This window comes from Puma concolor, chromosome A1 (genome assembly GCF_028749965.1).
Source record: "Puma concolor isolate L17-30 chromosome A1, mPumCon1.1.hap2, whole genome shotgun sequence".
In the NCBI taxonomy this organism is placed as follows: domain Eukaryota; kingdom Metazoa; phylum Chordata; class Mammalia; order Carnivora; family Felidae; genus Puma; species Puma concolor.
In genome coordinates, this window is record NC_141667.1 from 125,055,949 (window position 1) to 125,069,093 (window position 13,145).

Consider the following 13,145-nt stretch of genomic DNA (forward strand, 5'->3'; position numbering starts at 1 on the left):
GGGTGGGTGGGCACCGCCACAAGGACCCCTCCTGTGCCTACAGGCCAGCCGCACCCCCTTGCTGCCTGACTGGGCCCACACAGCCCACTCCCCATGCCAGCCCAGATCTCCAAAGAGGGGTAGATCAGAGACAGACCTGGGTTTCTGTCTCAGGTACATACTCATGTCACTTGAGGGCACCACAGGGAAGCCCCTCCTCTCAGATCCTCACTGTCCCCTAGCGTCAAACAAGATTGAAACATGACCATTCACGCTTCCTTTGCAGTAAAACTCATGGTTCTGTGATTCTAGAATCCCAACACGACAAGAATCCTGAAAAGAATCCCTCCGCTCCAAGCATTCTGATTCTAAATTCCTGTGACTAAAAATTCTAGGCCACCAAGATCTTACACTCCCAAGAAGAAAGGGGGCCAAGCCCACTCTCAACTGGAGTTATGGACCCAGCTAACCAAGACCCCATCTAGCTTTGGAGAAGGTGGGTCATGCAGAAGGGGTGGGTCTCTCCCATCAGGATCAACAGGAACTGGAAAGGCAGTGGGGATGGGGGGGGCGGCTATGGGCCAGGAGATAGAGCCAATCTAGTCCTGGAAGACAGGCCACCCCCTCATGGCACACACAGTCACTGACACTGCAGATGTCAGGAAGCCCAGCTCTGACAAGAGTGGGTAGCTAGAGGTTTGTGAACCTGCACCTCCACCCTGCAGCTCAGAGGGAGGACAAGGCGTCAGGTCAGGGCTGGTCTCCCTGCTTCTCAGGTTCCAAGCCAAGCTCCACGCTTAATCTTCCTGTCTTCACCACCCACTGCTTCCTCCCTTCCACCACAGTCCCCTCACCTCTCAGGCTCCCTAGGCCAGTCCCAGACCAGGCCAACTGAAAGCCAGTGAGGACAAAGCCTCCCAAGCCCATTTGACAGATGGAAAAACCGAGATCTTGGCAGAAGACATGACCTGCACCAAGGGCTAGGCCCCAGCAGCCTACTGGTCTCTGGCCACATTTCTCAGCCCCTCCCCCCATTCCACTTCTCAGAATCCTCTACTGGGACAGTTGATCTCCACATAGCAGTCCAATCACCAGCACAAGCACATCTCCCACCCAGTGTCCCTTGAGAGCACTCATTCCCACTGAATCATCTGATCATTCATTAATTCATTTGTCCAACTGGCCAATCGCCCCCCGCCACACACACACCACCTCAGGCCCCCTGCCAGGGGTATGAGGGCCCCAAGAAGGAGTGCAAGGCTTCTAGTCAACAAACACAGGGAGTGCCTGCTGTATGCCAGGCAGTGTGGACGGTGCAGTAAACATGCAGAACAACCGTGTCTATTCTCATGGTGTTCACAGCCAGTCAAGAGCTGTGCCAGGACCCAACCCCAAGTGGCAAGTCCTGGGGCAAGTAACAAACTGTCCAGCCTCAGTTTCCTCAACTGTATACTGGGATGCTAACAGCATCCAACCACTGGGCTACTGTGAGGACTAAAGAAAGCCATTAACACAGTGCCTGCCCCAGTAAGGGTTTAGGATGTTAGTCATTGCCATTACCATTGTGGAAACTTTATTAATTTATTATTATTATTATTATTATTATTATTATTATTATTATTATAGTAATAATGGGGGGATAGCAATTGATTACAGCAGAAGCTAAAGCTCTTCCATTACTTAGCTGGTGCCAGACACTGGGGGTACAAGAAGGAATCACTGCCATATCCCACTGCATGGCTGGCAAGGCGCGGGCTCACAAAACCCCATGAGCATCTGATGAATGAGGGAATCAATGACAGGAGGCATGGCCCTGCCTCCAAGGAAGGTATAATCCAGCATGTGTTCATATGTGTTGCACATGTATGTCCAAGCACTCAGGTGTGCACACAGATGTCTATGTGAGAAACCCGGGAGGTCTAGCAGAGGGCACATTACGTGGGAGGGGGAGAGCAGTGCACAGAACACAGCTGCTCAAAGCTGCCCCAGGCCCCAACCCACCCTACCCCTGCCAGCATTGCTGAGCAGCAGAGCTGAGGGCACTGTGGCAAGATCAGGGACCAGGCCTGGTGGGGAGAGCCCCAGAAAGATGCTTTGCATAGTTCTGGCCACCAGATTACAGGCCTAAGCTAGGCCCCTGGGTGGGGGTGTGGGGCTACCAGGTGCTGCCCCACAGGAATCAGGCCCTAGCACCCGCACTTTGCGTCTGTACTGGCACGGCACACGAGTGTTCCTGTTGGCAGGCCAGGCGAGTCCAAGGAGGTCAGAAGAGGTCACAGGGAAGGGAGGGAGTGGTGGGCCCAAGGGCTACGTGGGGTCTGCTGGACAGGGGAGGGTGGGTACAGGGCTCCCCCAGGGCCACCGGGCAGGCCTGGCTCTGCCCTGCTGGGGCCGGCAGCTGGAGGGGAGTAAATATAGCGCGGGGCGTCCCAGCCACATTCCTGGGAGGCCAGCACGGCCCGCCTGCCCGCCGCTCTAGGCAGAGCGCAGCAGCCAGGGCCCAGAACTGCCACTGCCCTCTTCCCAAACAAACAGAAAAATAAATAAAACCAGCTCTCACGCCCAGCACAGCTAGGGGGAGGGGGCAGGAAGGGGTGGACAGGGGAGCAGGCAGACGGACCAGTTGCCACGGTTTCTGTTCCGCTGAGGAGGAGGCCAACAAAAGAGGAAAATGGAGGAAAAGGGCAGGGAGATGGTCCGAGATGTCAGAGAAGGGGAGACGATGTGTATGAGGTGGAAGGTGTGACAAGTAGAGGTGTGGGGAGACAAGTCAGGAGGGGTACAGAAGGTGTTGGGGCCAGTTGGGGGAACGGGAAGGCAGCCTCTTGGGGTCAGTAATTCAGCAACTCAGCGACAGGGATGCCCCAAGGGGGGAAGCAGACAGACAAAGGGGGCTAGGGCAGGGGGCTGGCTCCACAGGCCATGAAATATTAAAGAACCTAGGCCAGTGAGTGACAGAGGTCATAGAAATAAGAAGACTAGCCAGGGAGATCCTGGGACCCTGCAGCAGAGGGCTCCTGACCCCCTATCCACACCCCATCCCTCTCCACCACCTCTGGCAGAGCCAGTCTCCCCAACTCTCCTGCTGTGGCTCCTTTCTGTCTTTCTATCCAAAGGGACCAGGCTGAGGGTGGGAGGGGCCGTGGGGATGAGTGATGGCAGGGGACCTTAGCGGTTCCCTCTTCCCTGTGGCTGATCTGTGTGCAGTCGGCCTTCCAGAGCTGCCAGCTACCCAAGCAAGAAGGCCAGGAGGCCTGTCAGCACAGCCGCTGCCACGGGTGCCTCCTGGGGAAGGAGAGGGTAGACATCCAGCTTCCCCTTTACAGAAAAAAATCAGCCAAGCCACCACTTTCCACAGAGACCAGCGGGGAGGGAAGTCCATGCCTCACAGCTCAGCTGAGCCAGCGAGTAAACGAGTGAGCAAGCCAGCAGGTCATCCCCTAGCCCTCCCACCCCACCCGGGCCTCATGACCTTGGCCAGTCCCCCTGTCCCTGCGCCTGAGCCTTCACCAGTCCCACACCACCCTAGGCTTGGTGTGATGAAAGAAAAAGGAAGGTAACCAATATGGTGAAAACCTGCTGGGGCGGGCAGCTGGGGCCAAGCATCTGCATGCAGATAGCCCTCCCGTGTGTTCTAGGAGGTCAGGTCTATTACCAGTCCCATTTTACAGATGGGGAAGAGAAACCCAGGAGGCAAAGTGATGTGCTTAACGTCACACACCTGGTAATGAGCAGAATGGAAACGGAAATGCTATGTGTGAGCCACCAACTCTTTTCTTCCTTTTCACTAGGGGTATGAAGCCCTTGTCACCAGGAAAGCCAACTTTTATTGCATGCTGTGGGTTAGCTACTGATGCTGGGCACTGACCAACTATCCTTGTGTCCATCTGAAAATGGCCTTGTGAGGCAGGCACTCTTATTATCCCATTTCAGGGATAAAGAAACTGAGGATCACAGAGAACACAACTCACCCAAAGGTCATATACCCAGCTACACAGTGGCGTGGCCAAGATTTGGAACGAGGTGTGACTCCAGAGCCAGTGCTCAAACACACTTGTCTGGGTGAGGTCAGAGTCTCCCTTGAGACCAGGGAGGAAGTTAAGAGGACCCAGTAGAGAAGAGCTCAGTGGTCCTACTGACCTCCAGAACAGACACCAATGAAAGGTCAAAAACAAGGTCACGACTACTGTGCCAGAGGGTGACCAGCAACTGCTCTGGAAACAGAACACGAGCAGAGCCTGTGGGGACACGGGGTGAGGGCAGTGTGTAGGGGCCTGGCCCAGAGTGATGTCTGGTCTACCTAGAGCCCATGTACCAGTAACACAAGCCCCTCCCCCAGCATGGGAATACTGAGGCTAGTCCAAAGAAGGCCAACAGAGCTGTCCTGTCGGCCCCCAAGGTTCCAACCTGCACCCCAGGGCCAGTGTGCCAGCAACTAATCACACCCTCTAAGAGCCCCTGATGCGGGCAGGAGGGGGGCAGGATCCCCTCCCTCTCTCCCAGGCCCTGCGAGCCCAGAGGGAGGCCAGCATCAGAGGCAGGAAATGAAGAAGAATTTGCGATCTAATTGAGCTGGCGGGGGATTAGGCGGCAGAATGCAATTACAGGGACTGGAGCAGGGCCAGGGGCACTGACACCCCAAGATGTGGCCTGGCCCAGGTGACTGGGCCCAGCCAGTCTCTGGCAAAAGACACCCTACTGTGGAGGGAAGGTCGGGTAGGCAAGGATCAGGCCAGACGGCTCTTAAGGATATAGAGGACTGCAGGGTTCCAGCTCCATGTCTCTCCCAGAAGCAAAAAGTTTTCCTGGGAATTCTCCCCCAGGGAATAGCCCTGTGGCCTCTCACATGGGGAGCAGGCAGCTAGAACACACGTAGAACACATACTTTCACAGGCTCTGCTCATGCATGTACACACATGTATTCATGCTTCCAGGAAAGCACCACATATCCATGTTCACTTGCATGGGGACAGACTCCCAACCTGCAGACACACAGCTCTGGCCCTTTGCTGCCACCAGCTCCACCAAAGGGGGGAAAAACAAAACAGAAGAAAAAAAAATACACCCATGACCTTAAAATCCTTTTATTCCCATAATCACAGGCTGCCATCGCCGTGGATACGCGCTGTCACCCCGGCCCCAGCCTGTCTCCCTCCACAGCTTCCAAAACTCCCAGCAGGCAGGCAGACGGGGAGGCTGCCCAGTTACTGCCAGGGAGGGCAGAGGAGGGGAAGGACGGGGTGGGAGAGGTTCAATGCTACACAGACACACACACACACACACACACACACACACACACACACACACAGCCTCAACCAGAGAGGAAGAGGGAGGGAGAGACTCAGAAAGACAGACTGGCAGACAGATACAGAAAAAGAAAGGAACACAGACACCAGCCACCAAAGACAGACACAGACCACTGCCCGCACAGCTCAGATATGCCCACTCCCAGATTCACATACCACTTTCCCAATTCAGATTCACTACTCAGGGAGTCAAACACCCCCAGATTTACAATACACAAAACACAGATATACACAAATCACAAGTACACACTCCAAAATTCTAAGCACACACAACTCAGAATATGCACATTCCCAGATTCACAAGGACAAATCCAACTTTCAGATATGTACTCAGATTCACAAACACACATGTACAGATGCAATGCAGACATACACAACTCCTAGATCCACAGATACACATGCCCTGATGCACAAATATACACATGCTCAGACTCCCACCCCCCCAAGGCAGGCAGACGGACACACGTTCAACACACAGATTTACAGATACCACATGCCCTGAGTCATAAGCACACACACCACCCAGCTTCCCACATCCCAGACCAACAGACTAGACCCACACAGCCTCATCTAGCAGCTGACACTGCCTTGGGCTTTAGGGGGCAGGTGGAATGGCTGGGAGATTCCTGGGTCTTTGAGGGGGTCAGTCCTTTTTCATTGCCTGTAGCCTGGGAGGTGGGCTCAGTGTTGGGGGGAATGAAGGGGGAAGTAAGAGAAAGAAAAAAAAAAAAAAAACTTGAGTGGGATATTCTTGTTGGGCAGTAGCGCGTGAGTAACTGGGGAGGCTTTTTGTGGTCTGGTGAGTTCCAGCTATGAGTGAGAGTTTAACTATTAATACACTTAATCAAGGACACTTCACACACACGCGCGCGCACACACACACACACACACACACACACAGAGAGAGAGAGAGAGAGAGAGAGAGAGAGAGAGAGAGAGAGAGAGAGTGTGGCTAGGACAGCACCAGGTGGTAGGGATAAGGGAGGGAGAGCACCAGAAAAAAAGGGTGGGAAGCCCCAATCCAGGCCCCAGCGGGTGGGGAAAGAGGGAGGGGCTTCTACCCTGGGCCTGCCTCCCAAGCAGGGGCAGAGTTAGAAAGGTGGGGCTTGACACATAGTAGGTGCTCAAAAAATGTATGTTGGGGCAATGAATGAATAAGTTATTTACATATAGAGAATAGACAATAATAACAGTAAATGAGCCCTGCCCCATCCCTGGCCAATAAGGCCATGCTCCAGAGCACCAGGACTGGGGAGTTAGTTCTGCCTTAATCGTCACCCCACCAGACAGGGGGCTCTAGGAAAGCAGGCCTGGGTCTGGCTCATCAGTATACCCCCTCATTCCTCCGACCTATCTAGAATCCTTAAAAAGTCAGCTGACCTCAGCTCAGCCCACACCCCTCCCCCCAGAGAGACCCCCATTTCCATTCCACTCTCCCATAAATAGCTAGGTGGGGCTCTAAAGAAGGTGGGGTATTTAATTCTCAGAGGCTTGGTTCTTTATGCAGATACAACCCTGCTTGCCACACTCCTATAAGCCTCAGTTTCATACTTGTCAAATGGGTAGAAGGCAGGCAAAAAGCTAGAAAGAGGAATCAAGAGTTGGGGCTTACAGTGGGAACCCATGGAACAGAGGCCTGTGCTGGCCTGGGCCCTGGATGCAGAATCCTCCTCCCCTCCTTCTCCCTTCCCCCACCCGGCCCAGCCCAGGCGGGTGGACATTCCAGGCCTCACGTGATAAAGACGAGGCCGCTGGCCCACGGGTAAGTCAACAGGCTCTGTCGGGGGAGAGATAGGAGGCCCAGGCCAGGGTCACCTGCTGAGCCGGGAAAACAGCCGGGCCCAAATACACACATAAATAAGGCGCCAACCGACAGCCAGCCAGCCAAGGGTCTGTCTTCTGCAGAGGAACCTCTGCCCCCACCTTGGAAAGGGAGGTGGCTTTGGAGAGGGAGCCACAAGGCTGGCTTAGGGGCTTCCCTGGGAGAGCCCCAGCTCATGCCAAGATGAGGTTGGGGTGCTTCTACCAAGCTCCCCAGGGCTGACTGAGAACTCAGACGCCAACCTTCCTCAGCTGTTCCCACCCCTTCCCAGGACAAAAATCACCCCCTCTCCCTCCTCCCCAGGAGAGAACGATTTCCGTTCTGGGAGGGGGGTGACAGCTGCAGAGCGGGCCATTACCCCCCCCCCCCAGCTCCTGCTTGAGTCTCATCCAGGGAAACTGCTAAATCAACACTAGACAGTAGTAGGTAGCACCGACCTCAGTCTCCCCTCATAGCTCTCAAAAAAAGAGTTGGGAGGAGACCTCGGGTACCAGTTCCTGGGGTTCCTGCGGCAGTTGGGACCCAGGATACGGGGTCTTTCGGGAGGGGGCTCACGCGAAGCTTAGGCCAGTGCGACCGGTAAAAACATCTAATTGAAATGCTCTCAGTTGCACGGAAGGACACCCCCGCCCCCGCGGGCCGGGGCAGCTGAGGTGGCGCCGGGCGTTCAAATAGCGCTCCAAACAAGTCCGCAGCGACCGCGCACGCAGCCCCCGCCAGGCGGCCCCAGCGGAAAACTTGAAAGGGACTCTGTTTGCCAGCCGCCCGGGGCGGCTCCGGCGGGGGCGAGGGCCGAACGAACACACAAGCCCCCCTCCCCAGCGCTTCCTGAGCAAACGCGGGGGGGCTGGCCCACCACAAAACCGAGGGCTCCGAACAGCGCCCGCCGCTCAGGGAAAGGCGGAGGTCAAGAAGCTGGCTTGCCGGATCCCGGTTCAGCTCTCCCCCAACACGAAGATACGACTCGCAGACCACCCAGGATCCTGGGGGCAAAGTAGGGCGCGGCTGCCTTCAGACCCTTGTCTCGGGAGAAAAAGGGAGGTGTGGGTCTTGACGGATGAGTCCCTACAGAACCCCCCAAATCTGCTGCTGCCTCCATGCAGCCCATGGCACCAGCCCAACTCCGCGCACCCCTTCCGAGCGGGAAAGAAAAAAAAAAAAAAAAAAAAAGCTATCTTGCTCCCTTATTGGGCGCTTCAGCTCTTCTGACAGGTCCCGGAGGCAGCCCCCCAATTTAAAAACTGGGGTCACTCACTTTCTGTCGATTCTACAAATAAACAAAGCCAGGCGCACCCCGCGCTCCCCGCCGGAAAGCAGCCCACTCCGGGAGAGGACAACTTCCCCCAGCAAGAAAATTAACACATTCTTCTCGCGGCGGTTCAGCCCCTCGCTCTAGGGAAGCAAAGGGGAGGGGGGCTTGGGGCCGAACTTCATGGGTAAATTTGGGGCCAAAGCAGCGAGGCAGGCGCCTGGGACACCCGCCTCCCACACTCCGCAGCTACAGGAACACCCCCAGTCTCCCTCCCTGGCTTTGCACGCTGCTTGGCCACGCGGAGCTCGGGAGACAGGCTGAAAGACTCCCCAAGGCTGGAGAGGACGGGAAAGAGAGGCCTCGGAGAGCGGAGGTTGTGGTGGGGGTTGATACTTAGACGGTAAAAAAGAAGGGGGGAAAAAAAAAAAGGTCAAACTTGATCAGCCCGCCAGGCACCCGGCGGGCAGCGGGGGCGAGGAACCATAGGGGAAATATAGAAGTGGCCGCCGCCCCCTCCAAGTGGAGGGGTGAGACTCAGCCACGCGTGGTCCAGGGCAGCAGTTACTGTAGCCCCCAAAACACAGGGCTGCGAGGGGTCTGACGGGGGGAGTGCGCGCCGCATATCTCCAATCAGCCGCCCCCGCAGGCGGAGCGCCCGCCCAACACCAAGAGGTGAGGACCCGGGCTCCCGCCGCCCCAGCGCCCTCAAGCTCGAGTACTTGGGGAGGGGACGGTACCCCGCAGGGAGAGCCTCGGTCCCAACCCACGGCGCCCAAACCGCAGTCCCCGACCCTAAAACCCCTCTTTTTGTCTGTACTCAGTGATCTGCGACCGAGCCGACTGCGGCTTGGGGAGGCTTGAGTATAGCAGCGGCCACCGAGCGATCACCGGCGCTAGGGCTCCCAGGCTACAGGGCTCCGCGGCTCAGCCTGCGGGCGCCCCCCGCCCCTCCCAAACACGGACCCCTCCTTTCCCGTCCCTGGCTCTCCGCACCTGAACTTCGGGGGAGCTCGCGCCGCCAAACTTTCCGCCGACTTGCAGCGAACTCCGGCCCCGGCCGCGCACCGGGCCCCGAGGGAGGAGAGGGAGGTAGGCGGGGAAGGGGAGGGGGCCGGCCTCCGGGGGGGTCGGGGGAGGGCCGTGGCCCGACACCTACCGGCTCTCAGAGTCGTCCAAGCCGCCACGGCCGCCGCCGCCGCGAGGCCGAGGGGGAGGGGTGGGGCGGGGAGCTGCGCTCCGCTCTGGGCACCACCGCCGCGGTGCGCTCCGCTCCAGCCGCGCCGCCCGCCGTGCCCGGGTCCGGAGCCGGAGTCACGCCGCCGCGGCTGGCCCGAGGCGGGGAGGGGGGGGAGCCTGCAGCACCTGCCCCTCCTCCCCCTCCCCGCGGCCCAAATTAAAAAACAACAAAAAGCAACTAATCACCCCCGAGCGAAGCGCGGCGCGGCGGGCGGAGGGCGCAGCGTGAGGCGTCCGGACTCAGCAGGCGGCGCGCATGGCTGGGCGCAGGCTGGGCAGGGCTGGGACGCGGGGCCCGGCTTCGGGGGGCAAGGTTCGGCCCGCTCTTCTCGCTCGGCTCGGGCGCCTGCTCTTGCCGCCGCCGCCGCCTCTGCTGCCGCCAGTGCCGCCGCCTCTACATCCCCGCTCAGGCTCCGCCGCCTCTGCCGCCGCCGCCGCCGCGCGCCCGCCCGGGCAGGAGCTCTGAACGCTGCCCGGGGGCTGCCGGCAAAACCCGGACCGGACTCGACGCTCCCTCCTCCCCCCCCCCCCCCACCCCGCCCGCCTCCACCTCAGCTCCCCTCCCTCCTCCCTCCGCCTCCCTCCCAGCGCAGCTCTGGCCACTTGGACGCCGCAGGCTCTGAGGCCGGAGCCGCAGCCACTGCGCCTCGAGCTCCCCACGCTCTGACGAGGTCGGCCCAGCCTCAGCTCCCCAGCGCGCCCCGTCTTCATCTCTTTTTTCCGCAACTTTACAAAAAATAAGAGGACCTTCCCTATTTTGTGACGACCTGGTCTCGACGACCTACCTCGCGGGGAAATCCGCGGTCCCTCTGCCCCCTTGCCTAAGCACGCCGGAAGCTACCTGGACCAGTAGGGAGGGCTTGGCCTCGGCCCTCCGCTCTGGTGCGCGTAGGGCCTGGAACTCCTAGCCTAGGGCACTTGGAGCTAGACGCCGGTTCAAAGACCCCACCCTTCCCCCAGCACTTTCTGGGACTCAGTAGGCTCTATTTCCCGGGAAGACTAGGAGAGAAGATTCTTGTCCCCATTTTACAGATGAGGAAAGCGATCTAAGAAAGGACATTTTCTCTCCTACTCCAGCGCCAGTCCAAGCCCTGACTCCTGGGGCTAAGACAACTACATTGTGGATCCCTGAGACTGTGGCCTACAAACGGAGCCTGAAACAGTGCCTGGCACAGAGCAGTACTCAGTAGAAACTGGTTGAAAGAGAACAAAAGCCCAGGGTACAGATTTGTGCCCGAATATCCTTCCCCTCACTCAGTGCCCCCTCCATCTGCCCAGCTTGGGCTAATCCTAAAGCTGCAGATGTCTTCTCTTCACTTCAGGGGCCCACAGAGCAAGCCCCAGGCTCATATAATCCCAAACTGCAGATAATCCCAAAGTGGGAAGTTTCTCTGGTTCTGTGGAATTTGTAGGTGGGTTTATGTTTCCTCCAGGCAAAAAACAAAAACAAAACAAAAAAACCCGACTGGAGACCCTAATAAGAGACGGGTAGCGTGCCCAGGAAGTCTGCCTAGGGTTATATGTACACCCCCCAAATCTATTGCAGCTCAGATAAGAGAGAGTTAACAGCCTCTAACCCCGTGCCTCCAGCCACTGGCACAGCCTTGGTGGGAGAACTGAAACCAGCTCCCACCTCACTGCTTCCTCTCTGTGTGGCCTGCCTGTCTCCAAGGCAGGAGAGGGCCTTGGGGCCTGGGTCTTCTGGGAGCAGCCCATTCCCCAAGCCTTCTAAATTTGGCCTTGGGACCTTGACCCAACCAGGCATAGGGGAGTTAGGGAGATGTCAAAGGGCAGAGTTCATCTGAAATGTGTTGCTTCTTTACCAATCTTGACCTTCCAAGCCACAGGCAGTGACCCCTCCAGAGACATCGTGGACACTCCCTCCTTTCCACAAATGCTGAGAAGTGTCCTTCCTTAACTAAGTGCTAAGAATGGCTCCTAAGGGAGGTGTTTAGCCCTCTTCTCTTCTCTCATCTCTTCTCTCCAGCACCCTTCCTCAAAGCCACCTCAAACAAACGAACCATGTGAGTAAAAGCAAGGTACTTGCTATGGGAACACAGTTTTAAGAAAATTGAACACCTCTAGATTACCACCCCTAAACTGCTTAAAGAGAGACATTCTGGGCCCTACCCTGAGTGTCAGGTACTGTATTGGGCACTAACCATATAAGAAAAAGGAGGCAGAGTCCCAGGTCTAGATCTTCCAGAATCTCTAAGTACTTAGCCCACCTCTACTTACCTTTCTGGGGAAGCTGAGCACTGACTGTGAGGGGGAACTTATTCCCCAGGAGTTAGCAGCAGGCCTCAGAGGACTAGGAGCAAAGAAATGAAACTCAGTCCTGAAGGGCTCCTACAGTCTAGGGTCAGTGCAGAATCAGGTTCTGCACACCCAAAAAAAGCTTCATGCTGGTGATATTCATGGAGAGTGGGTAGTAGCTCCACCTAAGGGAATTATTATTACCCACTTTGTGTGTGTGTGTGTGTGTGTGTGTGTGTGTGTGTGTGTGTGTGTAAGACCTCTGCCCACCTCTGGCCCCCACTCCCCCCCCCCCCCATGAAGTCAGGAGGGCAAAGGCCAAGGGGTGGCAGGCTGCAATGAAGATGAGCCAAATGATCCCAATGATGACTTTCTCAGGCAAGGAGTATTGGTATACGCCTGGCCCAGTTTAGAGGTTGGATCTTGGAACCTTGGTCTTCTCCTGGAGGGAGACTCAGACTCTCACCTATTCAACCCAGGTAGGAACCAAAGAAGAGAGAGGCAGAAGTATCCACAGGGAGGACACAACCTGAAAGGAAATGTCATGTGCAGGCCATCCACAGAGAACTTTCCCTATAACAAACAAGTGGGGGCACCCAGAAAGGACTCCTGGGAGGTCTCTGGAGACCATCCCCACCCAGACCCCTTCCACAAGAAGTGAAGCCATCCTGGTTCACTGTTCTCACCTCATTCCTTGCCTCCAAAAAAGAATATTTAGGTTTCACATTGTTATGCAACCAATCAGCTTAGATTCAGCTATCAAATTTCTGAAGTCTCCAGCACCTTGCAGAGAAAGAGGAACCCTGCACCCACCTTCACTATATTCTGGGTAGGAGTGTGACAGTCCAGGATCCTGTCCTGGTTATGATATCCACACCTGGCATTTATGAAGCTTTTATGAGTAGAGCATCAGGCTAAACAGCTAGGTACATAAACTCATTTAATCCTTTATTCAGCCTCAGCAGTAGTATCATCCCCATTTGTCAGATGAGGAAACTTAAGTGAGACTGGCACCAAAGTTGTTCTCCTAACCCCTGAGGTGATTTGCTGTCCTAGTGAGTCTTCTCACAGATGGATGTGCCCTGGGGTTCACCTCCATCACTTCCGGTAGTGATTCCTCAGAACCCATAAGCTCCAGCCAAGCCCCTTCCCCAGCTCAAGCTGACTTCCCTAATCAGTCCTAGGACTGCCTGCAATCCCTGGGCCCTGCAGACCAACACTATCCAACGCTTGTGGTTCCCTCAGACACCCCAAAAATCCCTTCACGTTTCCATGGCTGAGGGTACTGTTCTCT

General features: G+C 56.6%; 1 protein-coding gene across 3 annotated transcripts in view; it reads right to left on the reverse strand.

The window, feature by feature from the left end:
- Nucleotides 1–10,073, reverse strand: part of CXXC5 (CXXC finger protein 5) — a 35,257-nt gene extending 25,184 nt beyond the window's left edge. The window contains exon 1 of one of the 3 annotated variants that reach the window (XM_086702827.1): nt 9,516–10,073. The gene's annotated coding sequence lies outside the window, so the exon portion shown is untranslated. Of the gene's footprint in view, nt 1–9,352; nt 9,483–9,515 lie in introns of those variants that run through there. The other 2 variants (XM_086702824.1, XM_086702825.1) reach the window with 2 other exon arrangements.
- Between the last annotated feature and the right edge of the window lie 3,072 nt (nt 10,074–13,145).